Raw genomic sequence first — 24,934 nt, 5'->3', positions numbered from 1 at the left:
TATTACATTGATAATTTTAATTTGTGATTTTGATAACTGTATTTCAATATAATTGTTTTTTTTATAGTCTTATATATTTTATTTTGTGCATTTTAAGAATTTTTTCTGAGAAGGCACGCGTAGACTTCCTTTACCAGACTGCACAAGGGGTCCATGAAGATCAAGAACCTGGGCCCTAGGTCACACAGGTAGTTGATAGAAGACAATAATCCACTAGCTCTGACTTTCTACCATTCCATATTACTTCTGAAAAGAGGAATCAAGAAAGCGTGGAAGAAGAAAGGTAGAGAGTATACTCAGTAAGAGACCAGCTGCCATGAACTCTCCTTTCCCTAGGTGTTCCCTCTGAACTTTCTCTTTTGTTGCTTGGCAAAAGAGGAACCAGATGGAGAGGAGAAGAGTGAGTATATTTTTAACTTGAACAATCCAGCTAATTGCCTCTATTCTCCATTTTCTTTAACATATGTAGATATTGTGATTGACCTGTTTAATGTATGTAGATAGTGAGTATGTAGTATTTACTAATTCATGCAAGAAAAATTCATGCAATATGATTCATGCAAGAAAATGTTCAACAACTCCTTGTAGATTCTCATATATACATATCAGTCAATACTAGGCACAATTCAGAAGTAAGAAAACCTAATTCAGCTAGACAGCTCCATAGAGTTCCACAACCCCTTGTACATAAAATTTTCAGGGATTTGGTTTAAGTAGATAGTTTGTGTTCAAAAATCTCCTATAGTCTATATAAATTAGCAAAAATCCAGGCACTAAAAATTTCCACCTAAATTAAGCAGGCTAATTTAAGTGGACACAGTCATATCTCTTATAAAATTGCCTAACTTTATGTATCATTTTGAAATAACATTGTTAATATATTATAAGTGAACCCAATTATATGTCATTTGGCCTTTTCATCAAGAATGCTTGAAAGTTGTTTACTTCATTAGATGACCATTGTTTTCCCCCTTTAAGATGATTCTTGGTTGTAATCCTAGCTCCTTTACCTTCTGAAACATCGCAGTCCAAGCCCTTTGATACTTCATGGTAGAAGCTGCTAAATCTTGTGTTATCCTGACTGTGGCTCCGCTGTATTTGAATTATTTCTTTCTAGCTGCTCACAGTATTTTATCCTTGACCTGAGAGCTTGGGAATTGGCTATAATATTCCTGGGAGTTTTCATTTTGGGACCTTTTTCAGGAGGTGATCAGTAGATTCTTTCCATTTCTACTTTATGTTCTAGTTCTAGAATGTCAGGTCAGTTTTCCTTGAAAATTTTTTGAAAGATGATGTCTAGGCTCTTTATTTGATCATGACTTTCAGGTCATCCAATAATTTTTAAATTATCTCTCCTGGATCTATTTTGAAGGTCAGTTGTTTTTTCAATGAGATATTTCACATTTTCTTCTATTTTTTTCATTATTTTTATTTTATTTTATTGTTTCTTGGTATCTCATGGAGTTATCATCTCCCATTTGCACAATTTAAATTTTTTCAGGAATTGTTTTCTTCAGTTAGTTTTCGTACCTCCTTTTCCATTTGGTCAATTCTACTGTTAAAGGAGTTCTTTTTTTAGTGAATTTTTGTACATCTTTTTCCATGTGATCCGTTCTGTTTCCAAGGAATTTTTCTCTTCAGTGAATTTTTGTGCCTCTTTTATCATTTGGTCTATTCTGTTTTTTAAGGCATTATTTTCTTCAGTACTTTTTGTGCCTCCTTTACCAAGGTTTTGACTCCTTTTATCATGATTTTTTTGCGTTACTCTTATTTCCTAATTTTTCCTCCATCTCTCTTATTTCATTTTTAATTCTAATTTTAATTCTAGGAATTCATTTTGGACCTGAGAACTAATTCACATTTTAATTTGAGACTTTGGATGTAGTAGTTTTGACTTTGTGGTCTTTTGAGTTTGTTGATCTTTCCTGTCACCACAGTAACTTTCCATGATCAAGTTTTTTTTTTGGTTGCTCATTTTCCCAGTCTATTTCTTGACTTTTAACTTTATGCTAAAGTTGGGCTCTGCTTCTGGGGTGGAGTGGGCACTGTCCCAAGCTTCAGATTTTTTTGTACTGCTGTTTTCAGAGCTAGTTCTGGGGGTCTGTAAGCTTTCATTTCTTCCCAGGTGGTGTGATTTAAGGAGAGATGTATTTACTACTCTCTTGGTCTGTGCTGTATCTATGAGCAACCACAAGCACTCTTCTCCACCCTAGGACTGTGACCAGGGTGCCCTCTTCTCTGTGGTTGCAAGCCCTGGGCTGCAGATTCTCCTTTTCACCCTGGGACTGACACCCTGATCCACATATGGACAATGTAGCAGAGTCTTGCTCCCAGTGTCAGCAGGAACCCCTTATTTGTCTGACCCCTTATTCCATCTATAGGCTGAGAGCTCCAGAAGCTGCTGACACATCTGATTCAATCTCCCTCAAGTCCTGCTGCTGGCTTACCCTAGACTGCCTGCATCATACAGTTCTCCACTCTTACTCTGGTGCAATAGGTCTTTCCTTCCAACCTTCTAGGTTGTCTTGGGCCTAAAAATTGTTTCACTCCTTCCTTTGTGGGTTCTGCCATTCCAGAATTCATTTTGAGGTGTTATTTTAAAGTCGTTCAGAGGGGAATTTGGGAGAGCAAAGGTCAGGTTTTTTTTCTCCCTTTTCTCTGCTCCAATAAACTAATTTTTCGAAACAAAAAAGAAAACACCAGTGATTTGACAATGAGGATTGTGTCAAAAGACTTTCACTGATAGTCTTGGCTGTGCTGGTTTCACAAATCACTCTTGGTCAGTACCATTCTTGATTCAATGATGTTGACATATCCAGTATCTTTTTGACAGTTAGCATGTTCTTAGTTAAATGAAATTATCTCTGAGGTTCCATGTAGTTCTAACATCCTCTAAATATGTATCAGACCCCCCAGGGTTACACATCCATCTCAGTTTCCTTTCTTTCAAAATTGTTTTGCTACTCAGCTTATGAGAGTCTAAAAGGGGAATATGAGAGGCATGTCATGGATACAGGAAATACCCAAACACATAGCCTTCTAATTGGCTACAGGCTATTTGATAACTTTACATTTTTCTGGCATTTTTTCTTGGAGAGATTCAAAGGCAGAGAGAGATGAGAGAGAGAGAGGGAGAGAGAGAGAGGAGAAAGAGCAAGAAAAAGTGAAAGCAAAAAAGAAACTCAGAGAAAGGGAGATTTATATTAAGAGAAAGAAACAGAGAGACAGAAAGAGAGAGAAAGAAGGAGGTAGGGAGAGTGAAAAGGAAAGAGAAAGAACAAGAAAGAGAGAGAGAGAAAGAAGGAAGGAGAGAGGGAGGGAGGAAGAGAAAGACAGAAGGGAGGGAGGGGGGAGAGAGAGAAAGAGAGAGAGACAGAGACAGAGACAGAAAGAAGAGGGGGTAAGGGGAGAGGGAGGAAGACAAAGGCACAGAGAAAGAGAGAGAAACAGAGAGAGTCTAATGTGTGGCAGGGGATTTAGTTGGCTTTTAAATATGCAGTGCTGCTGTCCTAAAATATACTTGTGCCTGCAAGGCTGCTGTAGGTTCATTTGTTCATTTGGAAAGGTTGGCCTGATTTGCATGGTCTCTGAGAGACTTCATGCAGAGTCCCACTTGGGAGTCTGTCCCCTTGTAGACACCTGCCCACAGGCATGAAGATGCTTCAGGGCAACAGGACAGTACATACTACATCCTTCAGTTGAGTTGATAGGTAACATTATACTTTCCTGAATAAATAAATAGCCACGCAGAAAGGAACTGAAAGAAAAAAATTACTAGATACTGAGACTGTAATATACATCATATGAGCTTTTAGGTACTTAGGAAGCCTCAGGAAAGCTTAAGAGAAATTAATAATTACTGGAAAAGACGTATCATGAACTTATAAAACTTCTAAATAATAATATCCCAGCCCCTTTTCCCTCCACCTTCATCTCCTTCACCATCTAATGGCTTCTCTAAATGTATGTGTTTTCTCTGGTCCAGAAGGAGTATCTCCCCAAAACAAGAAAGGGAGAGGAAGTTGTTGAAAGGTCTCTCAAAGAAGTATTGGATGTATTTTAAGGAAATGAATGTCTTCACTGTGTGGAATCTCTGTGAATTCTGTGCGATACCATGGCAGAACAGGAAGAGCACTAGATGGACAGTGCCACATCTATAACAGCTATTTGACCATGAGCAAACTCTCTGAGCCTGTTTTCAAACCTGTAAAATGGGAATAATGATAATTGAACCTGTCTCAGGGCTGTTGTGAGGATCAAATAAGATAATGTGTATAAATAACACTGCAGATATGAAAGCGCTATATGAATATCAGCTATTATTATTGTGGATTGTTCAGTTAAACAGACTTAATAAATAGTTACGATGTGCAAGGTGGGCAGGTAGGTGGCACTGGGCCTGACGAAATGAGTTCAAATCTGGCCTCAGATACCTACTAGCTATGGCACTCTGAGCAAATCACTTAATCCTGTTTGCCTCGGTTTCCTTATCTGTGAAATGAGCTGGAGAAGAAAATGGCAAACCACTTTAGTATCTTTGCCAAGAAAACCCCACATGAGGTCATAAAGAATTATACACACCTGAAACAGCTGAACATCAACATATATAAGATGCGACTGTAGACTCTGGGTTACACAAAGATAATATATGGTATACAAATATAAACCATGTTCTAGATTAGCTTAAAATCTAGGAATGAATGGAAAATACAGACACATAAATATCTATGTAGAAGGAAGGGTAAGATTAAGTGCAAAGGGGAGATTCAAGCAAAAAACTATGAGAAATATGAAGAAGGAGCCGCCATTTTCACCTAGTGAGGTCAAGGAGACTTTCATGGAGGAGTCTATACCTTAAGATTGGCTTGAAGGAAAGGAAGAACTTAAACTGATGAATATTAAGGAAGCAGAATTGGAAAGGAAAATAAGGTGTTCATTTCAATCACAGTGGTGCTAAGGGTAAAGGCAGGGGGATGGGAAAAAATAAAGAGAGATGAAAATAGAAGCCAGAAATTAAATAATTCAAAAGGAACATTATTCCTCTAAAAGTCTAGGGTACATATGGGTAAACTGAGGCATGGAAAGGTTAAATGATTTGACCAAGGTTACATAAATACACATATATACATATATACATATATATATGTCCATATATATACGTATATGTGGACATACATATGTACACACACACACACACACACACACACACACACATATATATATATATATATATATACACACACATCTGTGTACGTACGTATTCGATGGGAGAGCTGAGATTTGAGCAAAGGTTATTTGACTCTAGAGACAGCTAGGTGACTAGAGTGGATAGAGCTCTGGGCCTGAAGTCAGGAAGATCTGAGCTCAGATCTGACCTCACTTGCTATGTTACTCCAGGTGAGTCACTTAACCTCCACTGATGAAGGAAATGACAAACCATTCCAGTATCTTTGCCAAGAAAACCCAATGGACAGTATGGTTGATAGGGTCATGAAGAATCAGACAAGACTGAACACCAACATGTGATTATTTCTACTACACCATGCTTTTTCTCTAGAAGGAAAGGGATATTTAGAGATTAGAATTTAAGAGTTCAAGATTTGAAGGTGGTACATCAAGCTAAAGTTACTAAGTTGCCTCGTGGGCCAAGAAAGTTGAGAGAGATAAAAGGGGTTGGAGAAGAGTTTGAGAAACTGAAATCAGAATTATACGGACTTTCATTGTGACTAATGACATCTTTAAGGATGATGGCAAGGGCTAGGGTTGGAATTTTAGGGCCAAGAACTGAAATCGTTGAAGAAATTAGGAAAATGATGAGTAAAAGTAATTCGTTAATATAGAGGTTGGTATAATCAGATTGCATGGAGGGAAGATTGTTGACGAATAGCAGCCAAAGAATGGTTTGAACAACAGGAAGAAGGGAACATATCAATGTTTTATATTGGCCCTGTGAAACTGGGGGAAATGGAAGGAGTGGCCTACATCATACCCAATTTGTAGGAAATGTGGTGTCTTTTTAGAACAGCCAGGGTTCAGCTAAAAGAATGAAGTGGAAGAAGAGATCAGGAAAAAAAGAAAGAGGATATAGGTGGGTTAACTGAAAATCAAGTAAGGATTCTAAGGGCTCAGTGGAAAGTAGGAAAGTGGGATTGATTTGGATGAGGAGGAATGGTGCAAAGGAGGAAGTAGAGTATGGAGCTTGGGATTGGGGAGCCATCAGGACTTGGGGCAGCATGGAAGGAACTATTGATAGCAAGAGAGGGAGACACTGAATAACTTATACAATGAAGCAGACCCAAAGTACTAGGTAGCTAGGTTATTTGGTGTATAGAGTGCCAGACCTGGAGTCAGGAAGACCTGAATTCAAATGTAGCCTCAGATACTAGTAAGCATCTACTAGTGAGTAGCTGTGTGACCCTGTGCAAGTCACTTAGCCCTGTTTGCCTCAGTTTCCTCATTTGGAAAATGAGCTGGAGAAGGAAATGGCAAATGGTTCTAGTATCTTTGCCAAGAAAACTTCAAATGAGGTCACAAAGAGTCTCAGATGACTGAAAACTGACCTAACAACTACAACTACTGAGGTAGTCCTATCTGTTACTCCAAGATCAGATTGGAAACTCTTCCATTCTTAAAGTCTTACCTTCTCCATTTAGGAGGAGTGAGTTAGAGGCTTGGCAATTCCCCCAGCTGAAGAGCTGTAGAGTCAACTTAGGACTACTCTGGGTTTACAAAATTAAAATAATAGTCACAGGCACTACATTTATATATAATATATATACATACATATATATATACATATAAAACTGTTATATAAATTTAGTTGACTCTAGATCAGGAATTCTTAATCTGGGGTCAGTTAATTTAGTTGTTTTATTTTGATAAATGTATTTCAACATATTCGACTTCCTTTGTAATCTTATATATACTATTTTGTGCATTTAAAAATTTTGAGAAGAGGTTAATAGACTTTATCAAATTATAAGAGTCCGCAACACAAAAATGGTTAAGAACTCCTAGCCTAGACGTTAATATGCCCAAGATCCCAGAAAAGAACCCGTGCAAATCTGAGTATGAAGGTTGCCTAGCTTACCACTCATGAGAAGGTTTATGTGTTTGGGGGCAGTCTAGCACTGAAGAAAGAACAGTAGTTTTGGAGTCAGAGGACTTGGCTTCACTTCCTTTTGGTAATGCTTCCTACTTATGTGACCTTGGACAACTGACCTCTCTAAGCCTCAGTTTCTTTATCTGTTAGAAAAATGCATGACTTGGACTGAATGACCTCTATACCTCTGGTCCTTGTGACCCAGTCCTTGAACTCGTGCTAGCCTTCAAAAGTGTTCCTATGTACCTCTGCCAGAAGGTGGCGGTGTTTGACAACAGAGGAAAATGACCCAACTGAAACCTCCACCACCAATTGCTTTGTTCAGGAAGGCTCCAACCATGCAGGACCAATATTAATTCAGTGAGACCTTTTACTTCTAAAGCGCCATTTCCCAAACTAATCTGACTACAAAATATATTGAGCCATGAAATAAATCAACAAACCCACCAATGTTGCTCTAGGGGCCTTTTAAAAAGGGTAAAGAATATCTCTGGGGTAAGGGATAAGGGAAAGATGTTTGGGGGTAAAATAGAAGAAATTAAATTTAGAATCTTTTTATCTCATGTAATTTTTTTTGCTACATACATATTTCATTTTCAGATTTTTTGAGGGAAGAATATTGCCTGTATTGCCACTTTTTTTGGATCCTTGCTTCAGAACAGCAGGAGACTACAAAATAGGGTTATGTCTTGAGGCCTTGCTCTTAGCAGCCTACAATCCTGGAATCGTCACATGGGGAGCTAGCCCCACCTCTTTAAACTTAGTTGGAGGCCTTGCTTTGATTTGACTTCAATCAAGCTTAATTGCAGTGTTTACTTTATTAGCCTTGTTAGCTCACCTGGCACAGGTAACTGAGCATACAAAGTCCCCCAGTGTGCTGGAGGTAATGTCCTGTTTGACTCAGAACTGTGCTGCCTTCTCTGTCTCTCTCTCTCTCTCTCTCTCTCTCTGTCCAGCAGTTCATTCCACAGGACTGGAAGTTCTAGGGGTAATGATGAAGTTTTGATGACAGTCACCTAATCACCAATGTTCTCTTTCTCAAGACAACTAAACAAAAAATGTTCATGCTTTCTTAGAAAGGTGAATGCTTAACTACAAGTGATATGTATTTGGTAGTTTTGAGAAATTCATTATGAGATTAGAACCGATGATTTATGGGGGAAAAATGACCTCTAGCCAAACCCCACATTTACATAGAACTATATGGTTTTTGTGTCTACCTCTTCTCAAAAACTCTTCAAAGTAGATAGTGTTTTGTCCTCATTTTATAAGTAAGAGAACTGAGGCTTAAATAGGTTAAGTGCTTTGTACATCTTTGGTAAGTGGGAGGGCTGGGACTTGAATCTGCACCAGGATACTTCTCTACTATAATGGCTGCTATTGACCAGTCATTTCTCAGTCATGTCTGACTGTGAGCCCCTTTGAGGGTTTTCTGGGCAAGAATACTAGAGTGATTTACCAATTTTTACTCCAGTTCATTTTAAAGGTGAGGAAACTGAGGCAGGCAAGGTTAAGTGACTGGCCCAGAGTCACACAGCTAGTAAGTGTCTGAGGTCAGATTTGAACTCAGAAAGATGAGTCTCTCTGACTACAGGCCCATCACTCTATTCAGTGCACCACCTAACTACCCCCCACTAGTATGACTTTTTGAAAATACACTCTATACAAATAATATTGAAAAGTTACATGGTACCTAATATAATACAGGAATTGGTATTCAATAAATGCTTAAAGATTAAGATCTAAAGGTTTTGATGGATTGTAAGCTCAACATGAATCAACAGTGAGTGGGATGTAGTACCAAAAGAAAGAAAGATGGAAGGAAAGAAAGAAAGCTATCTTGGGTTACATTAAGAGAAACATGAACTGCAGGAATCAGGAAGTGATTGTTTGTAGTATTTGGTTCATTTCTGCTTGAGAAGAAGGCAAACAGAATGCTGAAAGGCCTTGAGTTCATGCCATAAAAGGATTAACTGAGGGGACTGGGGATGTTTAGCCTAGAAGGAAGAATGGAAGGAAACAAGCATTTAAGTAACTACTACGTACCATGTACGAGGTAGGCAGCTAGGTGGCACAGTGAACAGAATAATGGGCCTGCAGTCAAGAAGACTCATTTTCTTGAGTTCAAATCTGACCTCAGACACTTACTAGCTGTGTGACCCTGGACATGTCATTTAACCCTTTTTGTCTCAGTTTCCTTATCTGTAAAATGAACTGGAAAAGGAAATGACGAACCAGTCTAGTATTCTTGCCAAGAAAACCCCAAAGGGGGTCACAGAATCAGACATGACTGAAAAATGACTCAAATATAATAAAAAAAAAATTGTACTAGGTACTGTGCTAAGTACTTTACAAATGTGGTCTCATTTGATCCTTACAACAACCCTGGGAGGTAGATTTTATTGTTATTCCCACTTTACATTTGGGGAAACTGAGACAGAAGTTAAAATGACTTGCTTAAGGTCACATAGCTAGCTAACGAATGTCTGAGGCTGGATTTGAGCTCAAGCTTTTCTGACTCCAGACCCAACATTTTATTCCTTGACCCCACTTAGCCCCCTGGAGAAAAGAAGACCTATGAATCACAAGACAGCGCTCTTCAATTATTTGAATATGTCATGTGCAAGAGGAATTAAAACTGTTCTGTTTGTCCTAGAAAGGCAGAACTAGGACCAATGGGTGGAAATTGAAAGGAGGCAAATTTAGACATAATGTTAAAAAAAGTCAATTTTATAATACTTAGAGTTGTTCAAATATGTAACATTCTTCTTTAGGTGCTAGCAGTTTCTTCCTTGCTGCAGGCCTTAAGCAGAAGTTACCAATAGCATTTACTGAGTATATTGTAAAGGATATACTTATTTGGGGGGAATGGATATTAATAGAATGCTTTGTGATTCTGATCAATTGGCATTTCTTTCCTTTTCTCCTTCCTTCCTTCTTTCTTTCTTTCCACCTTTCTTTCCCTTCCTCCGTTCCTTCCTTCCTTCCACCCTTCTTCTCTTTCTTTCCTTTTTTCTTCTTCCTTTCTTCCTTCCTTCCTTCTGCCTGCCTGCCTGCCTTCTTTCTTTCCTTCCTTTCTGCTTCCTGCCTCCCTACCTAGATTGGGAATCTCTAGACTGGGTCTTCTGATATCACCTAGGCCCTCTGTTCCTCATGGACTCACAATATTGGTGCTTGCTTTAGCATGGACACCTGATCAACTTTAGCCCTACTGCAGCTCAGAACTCAGAACTCAAAGGTTTAAGCAATCCATTAGCCCTGGTCTTCCCAGCACCAGTGATTACAGGTATGTGCCACCATGTCTGACTATCCCTCTATATAACTTACCATGAGTTAATCTCATTAGTTGTTTGCTCAACAGATTCTGAAATCTTTTCAAAGTACAGTAATGATACGTACTCTTCCAAAAAGGAATAGTTGCAAGTAATTTTGTAGGACTTCTTACAATGAAAAGTCCTGCCAAGGTAAATGTTACTTAGTTTCCCTGTACAATTTAGAGCTCATTCCAGCCCATCCAGATCATACTTCTGGTCAGAGTCCTGCAGCCAAGAGGAATAGCAGAATACGGTGCAGGATTACTTTTATTTTCTCAAGTACAGCTGAAACAAGAAAGTCAAATTTGGGGTTTGGTAGAGAATAGTCTTAGGAATTTGAATTTACCCCAGACCATGTGCCCAATATTATAAAAGCTCGGTATTTCCTTGCCCTTTTCTGTCCTACATACAACTTGATATTGAATTAAAATTAACAATGCTTCTAGTGTTAACTAACCACAATGCTTAAAGGCAGTCAACAAATATTTATTTAGAGACCGATGCACCATTTTATTGTTGTAAATGGATGAACAAGTTGATGAATTCACTCACTCCTGTGCTAGGAACTGTTGGGACTCTGATTGAAGTAACAAATGATATCTCTGCCTTAAAGGGCCTATCATTTAGTTGGGGGAATTAGGATAAACGTGAGAAAAATTAGAAAACGAAGCAGGGAAGCTTGCAAATTAGTAACATAGACTGTTAGATGTGTTCAGAGAAGGAAGAGGCCACTGTGGACTGGAGCTACAGCAGTCCTTTTTCAACGTGGCTCAGTATTTTATTTTTCTGATCTGCCTTAACAATAAATTCTCATCCCCCAGCACTATAGACTACAATTTTTTTTGTGGTATGATGGAAATGATAGCCGGTATTTATGGAGTGCTTTAAAGTTTGCAAAGCACATCTATGTTCTCCTTTGATGCTTCCAACAATCCTGGGAGGCAGGTGCTTCTGTTATCATCCCATTTTATAGCTGGAGAAACTGAGATAGAGAGAAGTTGAGACTTGGTTATGAGACTTGGTTAAAGTCATTTAGCTAGTAAGTGAGGTAAGATCTGAAGTCTCTCTGACTTCCTAACTGGAATTGCATGATTAGGTTCAAATACCACCTCTGAAGATCTGTAATCCTCTCATTCTATGTATTTGGGGACTCTCAGTACTTCTGGTGGGCACCCTAGGGAGACAGGTTCACTATCGTTGAATGAGGGAAAGAAATTGCTGCCTAGAAGCTCCCTACACTGATTAAATCAAATATCTGGTTAAGAAAACAAATCATCTACCTATCTGAACCAGCAGAGTTGAGTGGGTAGAAAACAGGTTACACTTATCAATGTATGTGGTAGTGGTAGCAGTGGCGGCAGTTAGTGATGGTGGCAGCCAGATGATGCAGTGGATAGAGCACTAGACCGAGTGCTCATTTTTCTTTCCTGAGTTCAAATCTGGCTTTAGACACTCACTATCTATGTGACTCTAGGCAAGTCATTTAAGCCTGTTTGCTTCTGTTTCCTCATCTGTAAAATGAGCTGGAGAAGGAAATGGCAAACCACTCCAGAATCTTTGCCAAGAAAACCCCAAATAGGAACATAACCAGTCAGACAAGACTAAAACAAACGAACAACAACAATAGCAGGTGAACAAATGCTATCAATATTATAATTTAATTTAATTGTAATTCAGATTAATTCATATATGTTATATATTATATTTCATTTAATTCAATTATAATTAAAATTCAATGTTATAATTCAATTCAATAAAACATTGGTTTGCCTACTGTTTCATTTTTGTCTTTGGATCCTGAGTGTCTACCACAGGCTGCTAGCGCATAGTAGGCACTTAATGTTTCTTGACTGATTGAGTTAAGTTGAGTTGATTGGTAGTAGGCACTCTACAGGAGCTGGAGATAAAAAGACAAAAAGGAAACAATCAGTCCACATTCGCATTAAATCCCACTTGGTGGGTAGGAGGAGAAGATGGCAGGAATGTGGGTAAGTAAAATACAGATTCAGGAGTGAAGAATAAAGAGGCTAAGATCAAACAGCTTCCTAGGAACACTGAAGGGGGATGAAAAGGTCTTCATCTAAAGGGTGTGGCTCGAGGAGGTCTCTCAAGGGAATGGTCAAGAAAGGTATAGATTATGAGAAGAAAGATGAAAATGAAGGGCATTCCAGGTATGGGTTTTGCCATGTGCAAACACAAGAGCAGAAAATGGAATGCTAAATGCAAAAAGAGTCCAGAGATCAGTTTGGGCAAAACAAAGAATGTAAGAATTAGGCTAATGTTATAAAAGACTGGAGAGGTAGATTGAAGGCAGATTGGGACCATCATAGCATATCACAAGGCTGATCATGGCAGCAATGAATGCTAACTGAGGAGGGAATATTGATGACTGTATTTTATCCTAGAGGCAATAGGGAGCCATAGCAATTTTCTTTCAATAGGTGAATGATATGTTCAGATCCATGTCTTACTGTTGCAGTGAGGAGGAAAGATTGGAGATGGAAATGACTAGAAGTCAGAAAAGCAATTAGGAAGCTCAGATGAGGGGAGGAGGCAATATGGTGTGGAATTAGAAGACCCGAATTCAAATCTCAACTCTGACATTGTTAACTTTGCTACCTTGGACAAATCGCATTACTTCTGAGTTTCTTCAATTGTAAAACTGAAAAAGGTACAACATGGTTGGACACATGACCTCTGAGGACTCTTTTAGTTCTAAATCTATGATCCTGTGGTAGTGAGCCTGAACTCTGCTGGTGGTCAAGTGGTTGAGAAGGAAGGAACTGATGAGTCTACAAGACTTGAGATTAATTAATTGGCTATGAGGATGAGGGACAGGGAACATCCAAAGATGACTCAAAATTTTTACCCTAATTTGGAGAATTAATTTGGATGATTGTTGTGAGGTTCAAATGAGATAATATTTGTCAAATTCTTAGTATAATGCCTGGCATGTTGTGGGCAAGTAATAAATGCTTATTTCCTTTGTTTTCTCCTCTTTTTACCTCTTTCCTTCTTTTCTTCTTTCCTTCCTTCCTTCTTCCCTCCCTTCTTTCCTTGCTCCCTCCATCCATTCCCTCTTTCCTCTCTTCCTTCCATCTTTCCTTCCTTCCTTTTTCCTCCCTTCATTTTCCTCCCTTCTTTCCTTCCCTCTCTCACTCCCTCCTTTCTTTCTCCCTGATTGCTTTTTTTCCTCTCCTTCTATCAAAACCCAACCTCTTCTATGGAACTTTACCATGTACTATTTTATATCCTACTTATCCATGTTTTTATCAGCTTTCTCTACAAGACTGTGAGTTCCACAAATTCAGGAGATGGGTAGCATCTAAACTTTATATATTCAGGAGATGGGTAGCATCTAAACTTTATATATTCAGCATCCCCAGCACAGAGTGCTCTGTATCAAGTAAGCATTTATGTTAAATTGAATCCTTCCTTGATAATTCAGCCTGCCTTCCCCCACCTGGCTCACAGTGATCTCCTCTTTTGAACCCCTGTGGCATTTATTTGTGGATATTTTTAAGCTGCTTGGTGTCCTGGTATTATGGAACCTGCGGCCTGCATTGTGGAGATCATTTAAGTTTTGGGCGAGGGGAGAATAAGAACTTAGTCTAGCAGGTGATAATGCAGAGGAGACACATACTCATTAGGCAACTTTTTATTAACCTGTCAGTGATAGATCAAACTACTGGACAGTCTAAATGTATTGTTAATTGTCATTATAATCTTGAAATATTGAAATAATCATTATTACTTATGTCTTCCCTGTGCTAATTTCTCCCACTTTATCTTAATGCATTGATGTTTCCCTTAGGTGGTTTTATTTCTCCTGTTAACTATATATTGAGCTTTTACTCAGTGCTGTGTGTCTGCTTTTTTATAGGCTATATGATGCTCTTGGTAAATGACTTTGGTTTCATGGGCTTACTGCATTTGATGACCCCCACTTTGCCCCAGTAAAATGCCCTAGTATTGGCCTGCTGCCAGTCTCATTGTTACTGCCTTTCTTAGGTTTGTATGATCATAACTTTAGAGTTACAAGAGGTCTGGGAAATTATCCAGTTTAATACTCTCTTTTGAAAGATGAGGAAACTGAGACCTGAAGTGGGCAAATGACTAACTCACCCAAGGTCACAAAGGGAGCAGGGTTTGAACCCTGATTTCCTCTCTCCAAACCCACCACTCTCTCTACCGTACCATGATTACCAGATGACCTGGTAATCTTTCTTTTCTTTTTCTTTTCTGGTCCTCTTGTCTGTAAACAACAAACTGTTCTTTTTTTTTCTTTTCTCTCTTTCCTTTCCTTTCTTTAATAGCTTTTTATGAAAGAGTTTTCACACCTCACCTCTATCCACTCAGTTGTCAATTCTGGTCTATTCTCTGGTCACATTAACTCCTCCTCACTGCTACCATCCTAACACTACCATCTAGTGCTACCATCTAGAACTTTTGTCTATTATTCAGGTTTCCCATCTAATATCATTAGGTCAGAGAAATAATTTCCAGCTTTGGTTTTCCCATACCAAAATGCCTCTAGTTTTTCAAGGTGATATGACAAGATTCACAAAACAGAGTTAATTTTAGTTCATTTTAATAACCTTTTTTTTCAAAGCAATGCTTATCTAGTTCTTTGAGAAGGTGGTAGAGACAGTGTCATGTAATGAAAATTACATAGGATTTATATTTGGGGTTAAGATTCTAGCTCTGCCACTTTTTACTTATGGAATCTCAGGCAAATCACTTCACTTCTCCGGGCCTCAGTTTACCCACATATTAAATGGAGGGGTTGGGCTAAGTAACCTTTCAGATCTCTTTCAGATCTAAATCTTTTATCAGTATTTCTCTGGCCCTCATTACAGCCTTCTTCTCTGATGCAAAAGCTTCCCATCAGGCCTCCCTGGGTTCATTCTACTCCTATTTGTCATTATCAGACTAATTTTCATCTTGTATTGTTCAAGTCATGTGAACCTCATCTCACAACCTTCCAGTGGCTCTCTGTGGCCTGCTGAATAACATGCAAGTTCCTTGCTGCTTGTCCTTTGTTTCAAAGAGGACCAATGACATCACAGGATGGTGTTTTGACTTGAGCATGAATTGTGTTTAACTGAGGCAGAGTTACACAAAGTCATCAGCCTGACTCTCTTCCAGAGTCATTGAAGTCCGGTAGTAATACAAAAGTCCAGATGACCAGTGATAAAATATATATTATATATTATTATATATAATAATATATACATATATATTATATAATCCAATTCACTTTCAAGTTATGGCATCACCTTCCTGATGCCATGTTTTTCTTTAAGAATGAATGACAAACAACAACAACTTTACTCAAACAGAACTAATGGCGCGGGACCCAATGATTGATTGCCACCTTTCTCTGGCCTCAGACTGATGAGTCATAGCTCATATCTCCCCCCTATTCCCCAGGAGTGATTTAATTTAAAATTTGCCCTTCCATTCGGGTTGACAAAAGGGGATGGGATGAGAAGGAATACCTTATGTATACAGTAAATAATAATAAGCCATTACCAGCACCACCACGAGTTCTGTCCAACTTGCTGTATGGATTTTGCTGTTGCCATGGAGAGCAATGAGGATAGTGATAAGTGCTCTGTAGCTGGAGAGACTTCAGAAGAAACTAGAAGCTCTGGCCAGCCCCATACAGCCAGGCATAGAAACCACTATCCACCCACAGATGCACTAAAGGCAATAAACTGACCTCTCTAGACCCTGTTGCAAATCCTGCTTCTAACAATGCTTCCTCTTTCAGACCCTGCCTCCCAATTCTGACCCTTACAGTTCCATAGCTGTTTCACTCTTGACCTCAGCTTGTTAACAGTGTGTTTTTTATTCCCAGCTATTTGGGGACTTCCTGGCTGCAATGTTTAGTCCCAGCTCTCTGCAGGAACCAGGAATAGTGCCAAGGGAAACATTATCCCCAGGGATAGGGACACCATCCCCCAGTGCTGATGATAGCAACAGTGAATGCTGACTAAGTAGGGGGGATAGAAGATGACTTCCTCAATCATAAGATGACAGATTTAAAACTGGAGGGGACCTCAGAAGCCATCTAGTTTGACTCACCCCTTTTCAGGACAGTTAAATGACTTGCACCAGGTCACAATGGTAGCATCATGGGTAGAAAACTTCTGACCTTGTGACCTACACTTAGCCAACACCACATATTTTTGATGCTGTTTTCATCAAGTCATTAATAGAACACTGTTTCAGATGAACCCAAATAAAAGTTCTGGGACAAGTTATTTAATCCTCAAGGGGCTTTCACTGACTGTTCTACCTGTAGTTAAATTGGAGAAGAATGATCACTGTTTTTCCCCCTAGAGATCTTTTACCAGTTTCAAAGTGGGCCAGAGTCACTCCCGAAGTAAACCATGTGTGGAGCTCTTTCTGCTTGCTCCATTTCTCAATGTTTTGGCAAAATCACTCGAAAAATGAAATCTTTTGGCCCAAGCTCAGCTAGACTTCTGAAGCACTCCCTACACCAAGAGAGCTCCCCCTCAGCACCTCCACCCATCAGCTGAAGCTATGAGTATGACTGAGGCTGTGTCAACATGGGGCCATGGACTAGAACTGAATGGGAAGTGTGGGTATGGATTACTTTGAGGGCTCTTCAGTACACACTCAAAAGAAGACAGTACAGAAATTTCTTCAACAAGAACTCATTTGCTTATTGGTTCATTCATTCATTCATTCATTCAAAAATGACTTAAACACCTAAGAATCAATAAGCATTTATTAATCACACACGATGTGCCACATGCATGCACCTACTGTACACTCAGCTACTCTGGAGGAGAAACAAAATAGATGGTTGACATGATCCCTACCATAGAGGAGTTGACACACTACACCTTAACAAATACAGGTGTATCTCAGAGATACTGTGGATTTGATTCCAGACCATTGTAGTAAAGTTACTATCACAATAAAGTGAGTCACATGAATTTTTGGTTTCCCAGTGCATATAAAAGTTATGTTGATTATATACTGTAGTTTATTAAGTATGTAATAGTATTATGTCTGCAAAAATAATGTACATACTTCAATTTAAAAATATTGATGAAAAAACTGCTAACCATCATCTAAGCTTTCAGCAAGTCATCATCTTTTTGCTGGTGGAAGGTCTTTCCTCAATGTTGGTGGCTGTTGATTGGACAGGGTAGTTGTGGTGCTGAAAGTTGGGGTGGCTGTGGCAACTTTTTAGAATACGACCATAATGAGATTTCCCTCATTAATTGACTCTTCCTTTCACAAAAGATTTCTATGTAGTACACAATGCTGTTTAATAGTATTTTATCCACAGTAGAATCTCTTTCAAAATTGGAGTCAATCCTCTCGAAACTGCTGCTGCTTTATCAACTAAGTTTATGTCATATTCTTCAATATTTTTGTGTCTCGGTGAATAGGGAAGCCTAAAGAGAGGGAGAGACATGGGGAAAGAGCCAGCCTGTGGAGCACTTAGAAGCATTTATCAATATAAACCAATATATCAATATAAATAAATTTATCAGTTTATCAATTAAGTTTGCTGTCTTATATGGGCACAATTTATGGTGCCCACAATTACAATGGTAATACCAAAGATCACTGACCACAGATATGATAATAATGAAAACATTTGAAATATCGTGATAATTACCAAAACAAACATGAAAAATGGCACTGATATACTTGTTCAATGCATAGGTGCTGCAAACCTTCAATTTGTAAAAAAAAAAAGGCGGAGCCAAGATGGCAAAGTAGAAAGACGCACATACACATAGCGCCGAATGCACAAACCACAGAACGGCTAGAGGGGACCAAGCCAGGGCGAATTCTGCACCCAGAGACCATGGAGTATTGGAGCGAGGGAGATTCCTGCTCCAGAGAGACCTGCAGACCCCTCGCGGGAGGTCCTTCGCGCTGTGGACTGGGCGCCGGGATGGGGAGCAGAGTGCGGCCCTGCCGCGGCCGCAACACTGAGGGGAGGAGATCCGAGAGGGCTACGGGGACGGGATCTCCAGCGGCCACACGGGTCCCCCCACCCACAGAGGGACCTGCAAACCTCTCACAAAAGGTCCGTCGCGCTGCAGACGCGGAGCCCAGCCCGGAACTGCGGCTTCGGCGGCGGCGGCCATGGCTCCGAGAGGCACAGATCTGAGAGGGCTCCGGAGGCGGGATCTTCAGCGGCGGCACGGGCCCCCCCACCAACAGGTGACTGACGGGGGTGGGTAAGAGAGTCTCTTTGGCGGGTTGAGAGGGGAGTGGGGTGCCCCCAAGGCTCGGGCCCCCCCGGGAGGTGGGGGCTGAGAGGCGGCTGCGGACGGGGGCTCCCCAAACGGGCAGGAGCCTGGATCCATTGTGGAAGGTCTGTGCATTAACCCCCAGAGGGAACTATGCCTAAGAGGCGGCCCTGCCCCTGACCACCTGAACTTAATTCTCACACTGAATAGCAGCCCTGACCCCGCCAAAAATCCTAAGGCGGGAAGCAGCATTTGAATCTCAGTCCCCAAACGCTGGCTGGGAGGACCAGGAGGCAAGGAGGGTGTGAGGAGAACATTCAGAGGTCAGGCCACTGGTTGGAGAAAATGCCAAGAAAAGGGAAAAGAAATAAAACTATTGAAGGGTACTTTACCGGAGAAAAGACACTTCCTCCCTTCCTTTCTGATGGGGAGGAACAATGCTTGCCATCAGGCAAAGACACAGAAATCGAGGATTCTGTGTCCCAGCCCATCCAATGGGCTCGGGCCATGGAAGAGCTCAAGAGGAATTTTGAAAATCAAGTTAGAGAGGTGGAGGAAAGACTGGGAAGGGAAATGAGAGGGATGAGGGAGAAGCATGAAAAGCAGATCAGCTCCCTGCTAAAGGAGAACCAAAAAAATCTTGAAGAAATTGGCACCTTGAGAACTAGCCTAACTCAGCTGGCAAGGGAGGTGCAAGGGGCCAATGAGGAGAAGAATGCTTTCAAAAGCAGAATTAACCAAATGGAAAAGGAGATTCAAAAGCTCACTGAAGAAAATAGATCTTTCAAAACTGGAATGGTACGGATGGACGCTAAGGACTTTTCGAGAAAGACAGATATCTCAGAACACACCGCGCAGATTCGAAAAATGGAAGATAATGTGAAATATCTTATTGGAAAAACAAGTGACCTGGAAAATAGAATCAGGAGAGACAATGTAAAAATTCTGGGACTACCTGAAAACCATGATCAAAAGAAGAGCCTAGACATCATCTTCCATGAAATTATCAAGGAAAACTGCCCTGAGATTCTAGAACCAGAAGGCAAAATAAATATTCAAGGAATCTGCAGAACACCGCATGAAAGAGATCCAAAAAGAGAAACTCCTAGGAGCATTGTGGCCAAAATCCAGAATTCCCAGGTGAAAGAGAAAATATTGCAAGCAACTAGAAAGAAACAATTCAAGTATTGTGGAAATACAATCAGAATAGCACAAGATCTGGCACCCTCTACATTGAGCGATAGAAGGGAATGGAATAGGATATTCCGAAGTCAAAGGAACTAGGACTGAAGCCAAGAATCACCTACCCAGCAAAAATGAGTATAATACTTCAGGAGAAAAAATGGTCTTTCAATGAAATAGAAGACTTTCAAATTTTCCTGATGAAAAGACCAGAGCTGGAAAGAAAATTTGACTTTCTAACACAAGAATGAAGAGAACCATGAAAAGGCGAACAGCAAAGAGAAATCATAAGGGACTTACTAAAGTTGAACTGTTTACATTCCTACATGGAAAGACAATATTTATAACTCTTGAAACATTTCAGTATCTGGGCACTGGGTGGGAGTACACACACATACACATGCACACACGCACACATACATAGAGACAGAGTGCACAGAGTGAATTGAAGAGGATGGGATCATATACTAAAAAAAAAAATGAAATCAAGCAGTGAGAGAGAAATATTGGGAGGAGAAAGGGAGAAGTTATATGGGGCAAATTATCTCTCATAAAAGAGGCAAGCAAAAGACTTATTAGTGGTGGGATAAAGAGGGGAGGCAAAAGAAAAACATGAGGTCTACTCTCATCACATTCCACTAAAGGAAAGAATATAATGCACACTCATTTTGATAGGAAAACCTATCTCATAATACAGGAGAGTGGGGGACAGGGGCACAAGCAGGGTGGGGGGGAGGATGGAGGGGAGGGCATGGGGAGGAGAATGCAATCCGAGGTCGACACTCATGGGGAGGGAAAGGACCATAAGAAAATAGAAGTAAAGGGGGACAGGATAGGATGGAGGGAAATATAGTTAGTCCTATACAACACAACTAGTATGGAAATCATTTGCAAAACTAAACAGATATGGCCTATATTGAATTGCCTGTTTTTCAAGGGGAAGGGGTGGAGAGGGAGGGAGCTAAGGAGGTTGGAACTCAAAGTGTTAGGACCAAATGTAATGTTCTTACCACTGGGTAACAAGAAATACAGGTTAAGGGGTCAAGAAAGCTATCTGGTCCTACAGGACAAAAGAGAAGACGGAGACAAGGGCAGGGAGGGAGGATAGAGGAGAGAGCAGATAGGTCACAGGGGCAATTAGAAAGCTCGAGTTTGGGGGGGGAGAGGGGAGAAAAGGGGAGAAAATTTGTAACCCAAAATTGTGTGAAAATAAATGTTAAAAATTAATTTAAAAAAATTTTTTTTAAATAAAAAAAAAAAGAAATAATTTTTGACCATACAGGAAATGGAGAACATTATGGAATGTACAATGATTTACTCTGATGACATTAAATTGAAAAAAATCCACAAACCAATGCAGCTATGATTAGGAAAAAAAGCCAGAAAGAAGGGAAAAGTTTTATAGCTAGTTTCTTTGATACAGTCCTCATATCTCAAATATAAAAGAACTGCATCAAATTTATAAGATTTATATATTTATAATTTATAATTATTTATTGCTTAATTGATAAGTGGTCAAATGATATGAAGAGGTACTTTTTGAAGAAGAATCTAACTATTTTTAGTCATTTCAAAATTGATCTAAATCACTTGATTAGAGAAATGCAAATTAAAACAACTCTGAAGTATTACCTCATACATCTCTGATCAACTAATATGGCAGGAAAAGAAAATGACAATTATTGGAGTGGATGTGGAAAAACATGTACCCTAGCTCATTGTTGGTGAAGTTATGAACTGATCTAACCATTCTGGGGAGCATTCGGAACTATACCCAAAGAGCAATGAAACCATACCCTTTGCCCAAGCAATATCACTACTAAGTCTGTATCACAAAGAGACATTTTTCATTTTTGGAAAAAGACCTATATATGTATAATCACATTTGTAGCAGGTTCTTTTTGTGGTACCAAAGAAATGGAAATTGAGGGGATACTCTTTAATTGGGAATGACTCTTTAATAGCTAATGGCTAATGGTATATGATTGTGATGGAATATTGTGTACTATACTATAGGAAAAGATTAATATAATGGTTTCAAAAAAATTGGAAAGACTTGCCTGACCTCATACAAAATGAAGTGGGCAGAACAAGGGAAATATTATACATAATAACAACAATATGATATGATGATCAACACCAAAAATGCAAATATCCTGATCAATACCATAATCCTAGCCAGTTCTGAAGGATTTGTAATGGAAAATTCTATACAACTCTAGAAAAAAAATATCTGATGGAATTTGCATGCAAAATAAATCACACATTTTAAAATGTAAAAAAAAAAGAAAGAAAGAAAAATACAATATTTGTGAAGCTTACTAAGTCCAAACACAATAAAACAAGTCCAAACACAATAAAACAAAGTATACCTATAAATACTTATTCCAGAAGCGAGCCTCCTTGTAGAACTATAACTAAGGTGGGACAACTGGGCAATGAAGTTTGGGGGGTGGTATGAAGGTTTAACATAAATATAAAAGTAGAATAAGGATAGAATGCAATAGAGTAATTCTTCTTTTCATTCAACTAATTTTGCCTTAATTACTTCCTGTATTATTTTCACATCATGCAAGACAAGTTCCATGTGCATTTCTTGTTGCTTGACCTGGGAGTCCAAATTGCTAGTCACAGCTTTCTCCTTTTGCTTCCCAGACTGGAACAGGTCCAGGAAATGGGCTTTGGTTCAAAGATACTCTCAGAGTTTCACAGCTCTTTCCTTCCTACTATTCTCCACCCAGAATGACGCCTATTCCATCACTGAACAATTAAGAATATCCAGGATCTCTGGCAATTCTACTGGGGAGGTGGAAGGGAAGGTGTTCCAGAATCAACTCTTCCTACAGCCTCCCTACCTCTAGGATGTTTGAAAGCTTTGGGCTTAATAAGACATTAACATCTCATATGGGAACATCAGAGATGGTGAAAATATTTCAATAAGGGTAATTGTTTATCTAAATAAAAATATTGCCAGTTAAGAGTATTCTCTTTGGGTCTTAGGGTGCTCCAAAGATTGATGTCATTTCCTGTGCAAATCTCCAGTTACATGTAAGAGTGCTACTCTTTTCAGCCATCAACATACTCAATAACCAAGTTTCTTCCTCCTTTCTCCTTCTTCATCACTTGCTAGAAAACATCCAAAGAAACTGTTATATGTCACCTTGGGAGTAGTTTCTAGGAGCTTATCTCTAGTTTACTGAAATATCTTTTTCAGTGGTTTGGGGTTTTGTTTCTCCTTCTAGTGTTATGAATATCAATAGAACAGGGATGGCACCAATTAATAATTAAATTCATTGAATCAAAAACTTTTCCAATATTCTAGAAAAGAAATCACCTAGGACTAGGATTAGGGGCCAGGTCTAAGCTACGCTAGTCCAGTGATTCAAGCTCAAGAGTTAAAATACCATTAGGTACTCATGGGTCATAAAATACAATGAAAATAAACTGTACAAATAAAAGAATTCACTTAAAAGAACATTAATTCAAAATAAAACACAACTCTCCTCTTCCTCCAAAATCATGATAGCAAGAATTAGCTAGATCAAAGAAGTATTCACAACCTCAGTGAGCTATGAGAACATGAGGTATCAAGGTTTTCATTCATGCCCTAAAATCCTTTAGTTCTCTGATGCAAATGAATGCGTATGAGGAAGCAAGACATGTGAAACCTTCAGTTCAAATCACTTATTCAGAATTGTTTCATCTTTTATATATGTGTCCAGCCACCTGGTTTCTAGTCTCTGAGGCTCCATAGATACAAAAAGTATATTTCAAAACTTCAAGTACTATGCAGATTCAGCTACTCTTATTCTTTCTGCTGAACCATTTCAGTGTATATGTTCTGTCATTGTCAAAGGTGCCCCAAAACAAACATTTCTAGGCAATGAACTATGACCTATATTCTCCCAAGTGTCACTACAGAGAAAATCTTGGCGATCTGAAATTTGATTTCTCTTGTGTCCTCACTCTAACAAACACATTCCTGGTTCTCATCTCAGTGACATTAACTTGTCCAATGGGGCTCATAAATGTTTTACTTCTTCTCATGTATGTTTGCCCTTTGGTTATTCCTATGGAATTCTAAGCAGTGAAAAGCCCCAGAACTACTACCTTAAGAAAGAAAGAAAAAAGAAACTAGAAGCCACTTTTGTCAACCCCTCAAGGAGACTTGTCGCTGTTAAAAGAACTAAAATTTGAGGAACTAGTGGTGTCTGTTGTTAGGTGAATATGCTTGCTGTGTGCTGTTTGTGTGAAATGAAGTTGGCAAGAAAAATGCTGGGTGACTGCTATTTCTTTTGGGCTCCTTTAGAAAATGAGATGCCTGTCTCCCAAGGCAAATTCATCCAAATTCTAAATAAAAGTCATATCTCAATTCGGACCATTTTGCAGAGCACATTCACAAAGCTTGATTTTTCTTGTTTTCTTTAACTTATATTGGCACTTGAGTTCAGAGCTACCCAGAAGTACTTCTTTTTCTTTCTCACATCACCTACTTCATAATTTCCTTCTTCATCTGCTGATCAGGAATAAGGAGAAGATCATGAACTATAGGCTTGGCTGTTTAGCATGCTTGGGGGAGGTATAGCAAATAAGGTTCAAATAGCTACACACTTGGGAAAAAATGGAGTGTAGAATCTGACACAGTTGATCCTGTCTTCCTCTCAAACATTTTTTTCAGCTTTAGTTTTCATGACACTGTTCTCTCTTAGTCTCTTTTACTAGATCATCATCTGTGTTTGGTCCCATAATAGAATTCCTTAAATTAATTTCCAAGGCACACTTCTTTCTCTTTCTATATTCTCACTTGGTAACATCATTAGTACCAAGGGATTCCATTATTATCTTTTTGCAGCAACTCTCAGATCTTTATAGCAAGCTCTAATCTCTCTCTGGGCTCTAATACTGGATCCCAATTGCTTGGTGGACGCTTTGTCCTAGAAGTCCCACAGGCATCATAAATTCTATATATCTAAAACGGAACTTAAAATCTTTCCCTCCAAGCTTACTCTTCTTCCTAACTTCCTTGTTTCTCTTAAGGGTAGCAGCATCACTACTGCCTCACAACCTTGGGATCATCCTCAACTCTA

The 24,934-nt window shown here is 39.3% G+C and overlaps 1 long non-coding RNA gene across 5 annotated transcripts in view; it reads left to right on the top strand.

The window, feature by feature from the left end:
* LOC140500876 (uncharacterized) overlaps window positions 1-24,934 on the top strand; it is a 177,531-nt gene that overhangs the window by 83,195 nt on the left and 69,402 nt on the right. Inside the window, exon 6 of one of the 5 annotated variants that reach the window (XR_011965927.1) lies at window positions 3,986-5,265. The exons of the other annotated variants lie outside the window; for them this stretch is intronic. This is a non-coding gene — a long non-coding RNA (uncharacterized lncRNA). Of the gene's footprint in view, window positions 1-3,985; window positions 5,266-24,934 lie in introns of those variants that run through there. 5 annotated transcript variants of the gene reach the window in all.

Source organism: Notamacropus eugenii, chromosome 4 (genome assembly GCF_028372415.1).
Source record: "Notamacropus eugenii isolate mMacEug1 chromosome 4, mMacEug1.pri_v2, whole genome shotgun sequence".
Classification (NCBI taxonomy): Eukaryota; Metazoa; Chordata; class Mammalia; order Diprotodontia; family Macropodidae; genus Notamacropus; species Notamacropus eugenii.
The sequence above is the reverse complement of the archived record's forward strand: the minus strand, read 5'-3'. Positions and strand labels throughout refer to the sequence as shown.